The sequence below is a fragment of the Dermacentor silvarum genome, chromosome 6 (genome assembly GCF_013339745.2).
Source record: "Dermacentor silvarum isolate Dsil-2018 chromosome 6, BIME_Dsil_1.4, whole genome shotgun sequence".
Classification (NCBI taxonomy): domain Eukaryota; kingdom Metazoa; phylum Arthropoda; class Arachnida; order Ixodida; family Ixodidae; genus Dermacentor; species Dermacentor silvarum.
In genome coordinates, this window is record NC_051159.1 from 116,663,584 (window position 1) to 116,672,354 (window position 8,771).

The window sequence follows — 8,771 nt, forward strand, 5'->3', positions numbered from 1 at the left end:
AAATGCACTGTTGTCCCACTTACTTTTTTTTACTAAAAGGCTGTTTTATACATTGAATGAAGCACAAAAGTAACCGGAACGCCCATGTATTTCGTCCCACACTTTGGGAAATATCTCCAAACTGATGTCATCCTGGAAATTCATTTCAGGTGGATGCGTCTTGCAAACTCACCGGCTACAATTCGTTAATTGCAATATCTGCCGTAACAAGCTAGTAAATTATTGCTGATTAGTTGAAAATGTGTGTCGATTTCTCGTGCTACTATAATGTCCGCCTCTTCGAGTAACCCAGCCCAACGATAATAATTATGCTACCTGCCACAGGCGATTTTTAAAAATTCCGTAAAGCTTAATTTTGAACACCCGGTATATGTATACTTCTGTGCAGTGTAACACACGCGGGTGCAGGTATGTACATGTGTGTACGCGTGCTGCACAGCTTCGCGGGACTCGTCCTCGGCGTACATACTACATTGGCGGCGGTGCCTTTGTTTCGAGCACGTCGCTCATCCCTGGCCTTGTCACGGGAGCCGTGCGCGCCAGCGGATGCGCCGCACGCGCGCACCTCGTTCTTCGGAGGCTGTCAGAGTGACGGCCGCCGTGAAAAGGGTGTGGTGTGGTGGACGAATGACGGAGATGCACGAGCCCCCCCTCCCTCACTCCTATTCTTTCCTTTCTATGTTTTATGACGGAGGTATACAGACGGGACAGGTCCGCTATACTTAGCAAATGTTTGGTGCTAACCGGAGTATATGAACATCCAGAAGCACCGCGGATGGGGTGGTATTTTTGGCGAGTCAGAAGGCCCTGCATGTGTAGTCAGGAGTAGCGCAAACGATAGTGCACAATGAAGGGGTCTGTTATTGTCTGTAGTATTGTCTGTAATGCATTGTCTGTATTACGCTATAGGATGTCTGACAGTGGGGAAGCGTCTTCATTAGGGTGTACCTCCTGCGAATGCGCGTCTCCTCCACTTCCGGAGCCCAGAGGGCCGTGACACGCATGGCACCTTTGCAACTCGCCCGGAAAACGCAAACTCAGGCCTTACTTCGTTGCACTCTGCATCCGGTATACTGAGGCAAAGTGACTCTTCGCGATCTTCGCAGAAATTTTTCCCACGAACTAATTTGCTCTTATACTATCTCGTAATACGCGTTTTTTTTTTTTTTTAGTGCCTGCGAACTGCGATGAAACCGAAGGTCGTGCCGAAATTGCGTAATGTATTGAGCTGGTCGCGTGTGTAATGTGTTACATGTTTATATCTTTTTTTTTCCTTCATTAACGCACTTTCTCGAACGGCCCGCATAACCACGCATATATGCGCAGCAAAACATTTCCAGCCAACGCGTCGCTTGTGTTCGCATATTTTACTGATCGCAGAATATCGCTAATTCCGACCTTTCTGCGACACCCCTTGGCGTGAAGGCTACTACGGCCAAATATGACATCCGTGTTTCTGTACCCCTGTGCCCCCGTTTCGGGCCTGCCGAGAGATTTTAACTCGAAGCAGTGTGCGCTTATCACCGTTTATCTGCCAACTTTCTGGGAGGTCCTTAGGACATTCCGAGGCAGGCTTGCCTGAACAAGCTATGCGGTTCGAACGATCGATAAGGCTGCGTTATAGCTTCGCGCTCGTCTTCGAGAGATGAGAAAGCCGATTGGTTGTCTCGTTGATACACAGCGGTAACGAACGGACGGAGCACGGGACACAGTGATAATTGAAAACTGGGAACAACCGAGCTTTACTGAAAGGGCGGCTTTTAGCAATGCAGATCAACGTTTACTGTTGCGTTGATTACAGATAACCGCACATGCGCGAGGGAAGATTCAGGAGCCGAACACATTTTTTCGCCTATTGAATAGGCTGAGGGAATGTTACTTAATTGGCAACGTACGGAATATTTCTGCGTATAAGAGCTACATCCTTTAATGGGGCCCTGAACCACTCCTCGGGCTTGATGAAATAACATATATTCCGCGGGTAGCACACGCTGCTGTGATCATCTTAGCCTAAGTTTTCCTGTCGTACGCCATGCGTGGAGCTCGAAGTCACATTTCTTTCAAAGGCTCTCTCTTCAACAGAAGCCACGCTCCTCACTCATTTCTGGACGCTTTATTTCGTAATAAAGCGGATTCCCATACGCGGCTGCTATTGGTAGCTGCGGTCGGCTACGTAGCGTAGATACCGTGGCCGCCGCGGGGTGCAGCCACGAGTCCACTGGCTAAGCGCACTTGGCTCGCTGAGGACAACCGCGTTTGGCTTACGTTTAGCGCGTCGTAGGCACCAAAACCGGAAGTCGTGGCGTCTAGGTACGTTAACATCCTTGCGTGCCTCATTATCAGAACTGATTTTTGGCACGTAAAACCCCAGAAAAAAACAAGATACGTTAACATCCAAAATGAAACTTAAACTGCGCGCCACGGTGACATTACGAAGGCAGAGCGTTGTGGCCCCGCCCCACTTCGCCGTAGCCTTCGCAGTGCAAGGCATTGAAGAAGGAACGGGCGCACAGCGGAGGCCGTGTTTGCCAATAACTCCGCTTCTGCTCAACGCACTGAAGTACCTTTCGCGGCAAAGTATTTCTGAAATAGCCTACTCTCACATCGAATGCTTTATCCCACTTCGATTAAGAGTGGTTCAGGGCCCCTTTAACGAATTCTAATTTGATGTTACTGTTGATTTTTCTTCCTTTTTGTATTTTTGTCTGATAGCTGCGCTTACCCGTCGCGGTAGCCCAGTGGCAATGACGTTGCGCTGCCGAGCTCGAGGTCGCGGGTTCGATCCCGGGACGGCCGCATTCCGATCGGAGCGGAATGCAGAAACGCTCGTGTACCGTGCATTGAGTGCAAGTTAAAAAAAAAGACGAAAAAAGAAAAAAAAAACATGTGGCTAAACTTAATTCGGAGTCGCCCGGAGATCGTGGTTTTGGCAAGTGAAATCCCTGACTACACTTAATTTTTTCTTTGGGCAGCTGTGCTTCAATCTTGTTCTGCCTTCCGGACAACCATTCAGAACATTGCGCAGCATGACATTCCAGCGGCCTTCCTATGACGTATGCGTTTTCTCAACATTCTGCGGATCGGAGTGATGTCGCGCGTGTATATATGCGAACGCGCAACGCCAGCCTGTCGTTATCCAGGGCGGCGCGCTGCGCGGCTGTGACACGCTTTTAGGCATCGTTTTCACGTCAGAAGCGCGCACGTCACGTGGTGGCCGTCATATCGGTCAAAGCTGCAGGCGTCGTGCACGCCAGTGTGTCATCCTGAGCTTTGCCGCATGCGATAGACGCGGAACGCCAGCCGCGCTCGCTGTGCTGTTGCGTCGGCTCATTATTGCTCTTGCTGTCAAAAATGCCTGAATTTTTTTGCTTGCCGGCTAGCATTTATCGTACCTAAAAAAAAGAAAGGGGGGGAGGGGGGAGGAAGTGGTGCTATCTGACCAGTATTTAGACGCATGCAACAACTCCGCCCCTCACCGTTGTGTCCTGTCGCAGCGCAGGTGGAAACGTTGCACGGGGGGGGGGGGGGGGGGGGGGGACGAGAGGAAACCGGCGGTAATTATTTTTTACAGCGCAAGTGACTGTCTGTCGCAAGTTGCTGTACGAAGCAGCGAGTCATATGCTGTCAGTGCTAGACCACGCTTTATGGAAAGGGCAATTCTGAGCGGCCATATGTATATATCATACACGTATATATACCGTGAGGAGCCAAAGTCTAGAGACCCTGGCATGAGCAAAATAAATAAAATTAAGTTTACTAGCGCAGCCGATGCAACGTGCAATTGTGGCAATACATTGCATGGTAGAACGGGCCGTATATAGCGCCCTATAGATAAATTATCCTGGAGGCTATGAACATGCAGGCGTGCTCGCAACTGCATGTGCGTTGTGAAACGATATATGCCGTCGAGTTGAAAAGTCTGAGTGTACATTTGCGTGGGGCTTCGCGTACCAATGGAAGTTGGGCGAGTTTGACTTCCCGGCATGACTAAATAGCGCAAGAAAGCAAAACAGATAAAAAAAAAAATACGAGACAAGAAGTACACCCGACGAGCGCTGTTTTTGTTTTTTTCTTCAGTCACGTATATTGCAGATGAGAGGCACCCTTAAACCGCTGTCGGAAAACCAATCCGAACAACCCAGACATCACTTCGTCGCAGCGCGTGCTAACGCAACAAGAGAAGGCATCAAAGCGATAAATGAAACGACTTCTCAAGAAATGCCACTTTCGTTAACGAAGAATGGCGTGGAGCTATTAAACAAGTAATACGTCTCAAATATTTCTCGAGTTAATTGTGAAAAAGACGGGCTTGCAAGTCGGCTACGCCCTCTTGTATTGGCTCAAAATGCTGAAGTTCAGCGTTCAGCATGTTGTTGCTGCATTACCAAAGTTTCTCAGCGCAACACACACCGCGGACAAACAAAGAACAATCAAGCAGAAAGAACAGCGCTGTGATTGTCCATTCTTGTTTGTCGGTGTCTTTCGCACTGGGAAACTTTAGTCGAAATGGTGAGCGTGGAGGAATTTGGCAGTGGCTTCTAGAGCATGGTGGTTCAGGATACACCCCCTTGCATGGTCATTGCTAAACAAACCTTTTATGTCACCGCCTGACCGGAGCGCCGTACGCCTGCCGGATGTGACGTCAACATTTTTGAACATGCGTGGTGGAAGTACAAAGGAAGTTTTCTTTCTCCTCGCATTGGAGAAAAGCGCGGGAGGTCGGTCTGACCCGGCGAGAAAGCGGCCGTGCCGAGCAAAATCCTTTCGTCGACAGCTGCGTCACGGTTGTGAGACTCTTGCTGCAGCCACTTCCGCGATTTCAACGCCCAAGCATGCCGCTTGGCTGGCTTCCTTCTCGAGAACGTCGCGCGCTGACGCACTCGGAAGTGCTCGAAGTTCGGAAGAAGCACGCGGATGATTGTATAACAGACGTATAGAACGAGAATGATCGTTGCGCGCGCTGTGAGGAGCGGTGGATTATCTCGCAGATAACGACACGAAATTATGGCTCATATATATGCTACACGTATTGTGCGCACATAGCCAACACCACCTATAGATAGCGCAAGGCCTGTTCACTATGATCCATGACGTCATGCTACCTGGCCCGAAATTTCCATTGCCAAGCTTGGCGTGACGAAAGCCGTGACGTCTAAATCACAGCTGCTTACTCGGGAGCATCCCCATTAGGTTCTATGTCAGTCAGGCCAGGTAACATGACGTCATGGGTCGGAGTGAACAGGCCTTGTGCTATCTAGGGGGTGTTGACATAGCTCGCTCAGCGATCGCTGTTTGAACTCTGCTGGCTTTCGATACCGGTGTTATCTAGAGGTCACGGGCAGCTGCGCTTGCATGATGCTTTAGAAAGTCATTGCACGACCTAATAGAAACGCGTTCCAACTGAGCTATACGTGGGAACGCGACGTTGGTATGGTTGCCAATATACGTTTGCATCGGTAATATCGGGGTGTTGTAGCTTGTTTGCAGACGTATTACGTGTTTGCGAAATACCCGAACACCGGATACGCTGACTTAAAGCCCCTATAGTTCTCTTTCCAGGGGTTTTACACTGACTTGCACAGCAGCGTTGATGGCGCCGTCACGTGGCGCTGGCGTCAGCTAGAGCACCCAAGCTGTAATTGCAACAAGAGTTGCAAGCTTGGACGAGTTGGTAACGATTTATTTCAATGGTGTTCGGAGCGCGAACGTACCAAGGAAAAAAAGGAACAGCACGCACATACTAAGGAAAAACGCCTGTCCTTTTCTCCTTAGTACTGTATGTGTGCGCTGTGAACGCCATCGAATGGCGTTCATTACAATGAGCATCTCGTATACCTATCCGTTGGTGCAAAGGCGTTGCAACTACAACAATTTTACCTACATACTTGCCATGTGTAATCCTTCTAGGGGCGAGAAACATGTGGCAGAGCGTGGCCTCCGATATTGCAACGGCAAGGGTGTGCCGGTGCGATCTCAAGAGGCCACGGGTGGAGTTTGCTGAAATCCTGTAAATGCGTCAGTTCCACACGGAACTGGCGCTGAAATTGCCTCGAGTTTGATGAACCCCTATGGGGGGGCTTTGCCTTGTTCGATGGCTGTTTCACAATCGTGAGATAAGCGATTGCCGGCACAGAAGAACATACGATTGTCATTCCGCTATCAACACTGTATTTGTACATATATGTTAATGTTTATTCGTGACACTGACTTCAGTGATATGAATAAAAATTAGCTATTGTGTGGTGTCCGCTTCTCAGCTCGCGCCAATGCGACGTTGCGAAGTTATCGGCATTTATTTCGATAACGTTTTGACAGCACTTTGCGCGATTAGACGCATATGTAGTTTTAAAAAAATGGCGGGTGCGTAGCTCGCCCGTAAGCAGAGAGAAATTTTGGCTGCGGTCGAGTCTTGGAGCCCGCGTAAATTGGGTTTCTCAGTGACACTCGAACCCGATCTCGAGTATAAAGCGAGGCTTAAACCACCTGCGTCCTCACGGCGCTAGCAAGAGGCTGAAAATGCAACTTTTTGCAGCCGTACTGCGGTGTGCAAGTTGGAAGCCGCGTCGGCTTTTGCTTAAATTTTGAGGGTCCTTAATTCTCTCGATGCGAAGAAAAAAGGGGGGAGGGGGGGGGCATACGCAACCAACCGAAGCTGATTTTCTTGGAATGTGCTATAGCAACTAGTATTGCAACTGTACGCACTGCCAATAATAATAATAAAAAAATACTGGAAGTTTTTTTTTTTTTTTGGGGGGGGGGGGGGGGGTTGGTGATAAAACCATTCATCGCACGTATATAAAGCGAATATTTTTTCTTGTTTTATCTAGAGGCATATGCAAGGAAAATCTCTAATTTTCCCAGGCAGCACCCCACCAGCATTCGACCAAACAGCCTAATTCTGGCAAATGCTGGTACCAGCACTGGCCCAACGCTGGCACATGGGCAATGTGCTACCCAATCGATTGCTGGCCCAGATTGGCCGAACATCGCCCCCATGCAGCCGCCACTGTGTTTCTAGTATGGGGCCTGCGCTGAGCCATATCGTTGCCATGATCTATGCCGGCTTTGAGCCAATGCCCGCTGTATGACGATTGCAGTTCGCACGCTGGCATGAGAGTATGCAGCCGTTATATTACCGGCGAACATTTTGCCATTGGCATTTTTGATAGCAGTTGTCCCCAATCACCATCATTAGTAGCTACATAAACTAGTAGCTAAGAAAACGTGATAGAAATATAATAGCGCAGGAAGCAAAATTCCTACTCACATGCAAATAACTGAAAAGAATACTGAAATACATTTTATATCAGTTTATTCGCAAATAAATAAGTATAAAACAGGCATTAATTCCCTTGGAGCTAGGTGGGCGACACGGGGTTTTATTTTACAACAGTTTACAAATAAAGTCGACGGGGGTGATTGGAGATCGCAGAGAAAGGCATTCGTCCTGCAGTGGACATAAATATAGGCTCATGATGATGATAAGTGCCACCGAGGCATCTTCCGTGGAGCTGGGTGGGTGACACGGTGCATGGGTTAGGCAGGGCCCCGAGAATATAGTTGGGCAAGGTGCCGAAGACGGTGGCCTGGCCAGGGCTTTGAGGGCAGGGAGCTGACGTCGGCGGAGCCTTAATGACGGCGGGCGATTCAGCAGGGGTTTCATGGCATTTGTTGCCACTTCACTCAGCGACTTCCCACTTAAGGGGGGGGGAGTGCTTGTGCTGGAAAATAGACACAAATATTATCAGAGATGTAGGAATGCAAAATGTAGGTGGCAATGTCTTCGTGTTGTAAAATCTCGATACTGCAATAATATAACTTTTGAGCCGAGAGTGCGAAGGTGTTAAGCAATAAATTTTGCTGCAAGGTATTTGCGAGGCAACGTTTTTTTTTTTAATTATCGAACATGTGTTACACATTTCTAACGATTTATTAGGGGTTGCAGAGCACATTTAAAACACAAACCACGAAATGCACAGGATCCGCCTGGGTTGGTCACGCCAGTTTTACACCGCCAGCCTAGCCAACGTTCCACTTCAAAATTTAAGGCCAGCTGCAACAACACTTCGGACAGCATAAAAAGCCTAGTTTCAATGGTGTAGATATTTCTCCCGCGTGACTGTGTTAGTGCAACTGGCGACGCCGTACGTGCACTTGCTACTGATGTGGTCTTGGTGGTATACTAGCGGCGGTCATTTCCCAAAATGCATAAGCGTGGTGCGCCCGCGCCGTAGATGTGGACGAAGAAGCGCAGTGATTGTTCGTTCAAGACTTCTCAGGTGCCCTGTCCTCTGCGGCCAATCTGCGAGAAGATGAAAGGATCGATCGTTTTCTTTTCTTCTTCTTTTTTTAATTTTGTCGGCGTATTTCATGTTTAAGGGAGAAAAAACGTAGTAAAATCACGGTTCAGACATGACATGACAAGAACTTTATTTGAGTCCTGAGGAACTAAGATCTAGGCGAGCCGAAGGCTCCCCCAGATTAAGTCGGTGGCTCCGCCCACGTCAGTCACGGTTCAGACAACTTTTTTTTTTTCTTCTAAATTCCGGGCGTTCCTTCTCTGGGAGTCAGACATGCTACCGTTGCGCCACCGAGTCACGGAACCGCCTCCGCTGCCATAGGGATGCTTGCTCAGCCGTGGATGAATTTTTTACTTGTTTCCGTCAGGGCGACTTTCATAAGTTTATCGTACGTTATTTTTCATTCATTCGTTCCTAAAATATCGCTGTTGATTGTAGTAATACCGTACACCTTCTCTTTAACGTACCGTT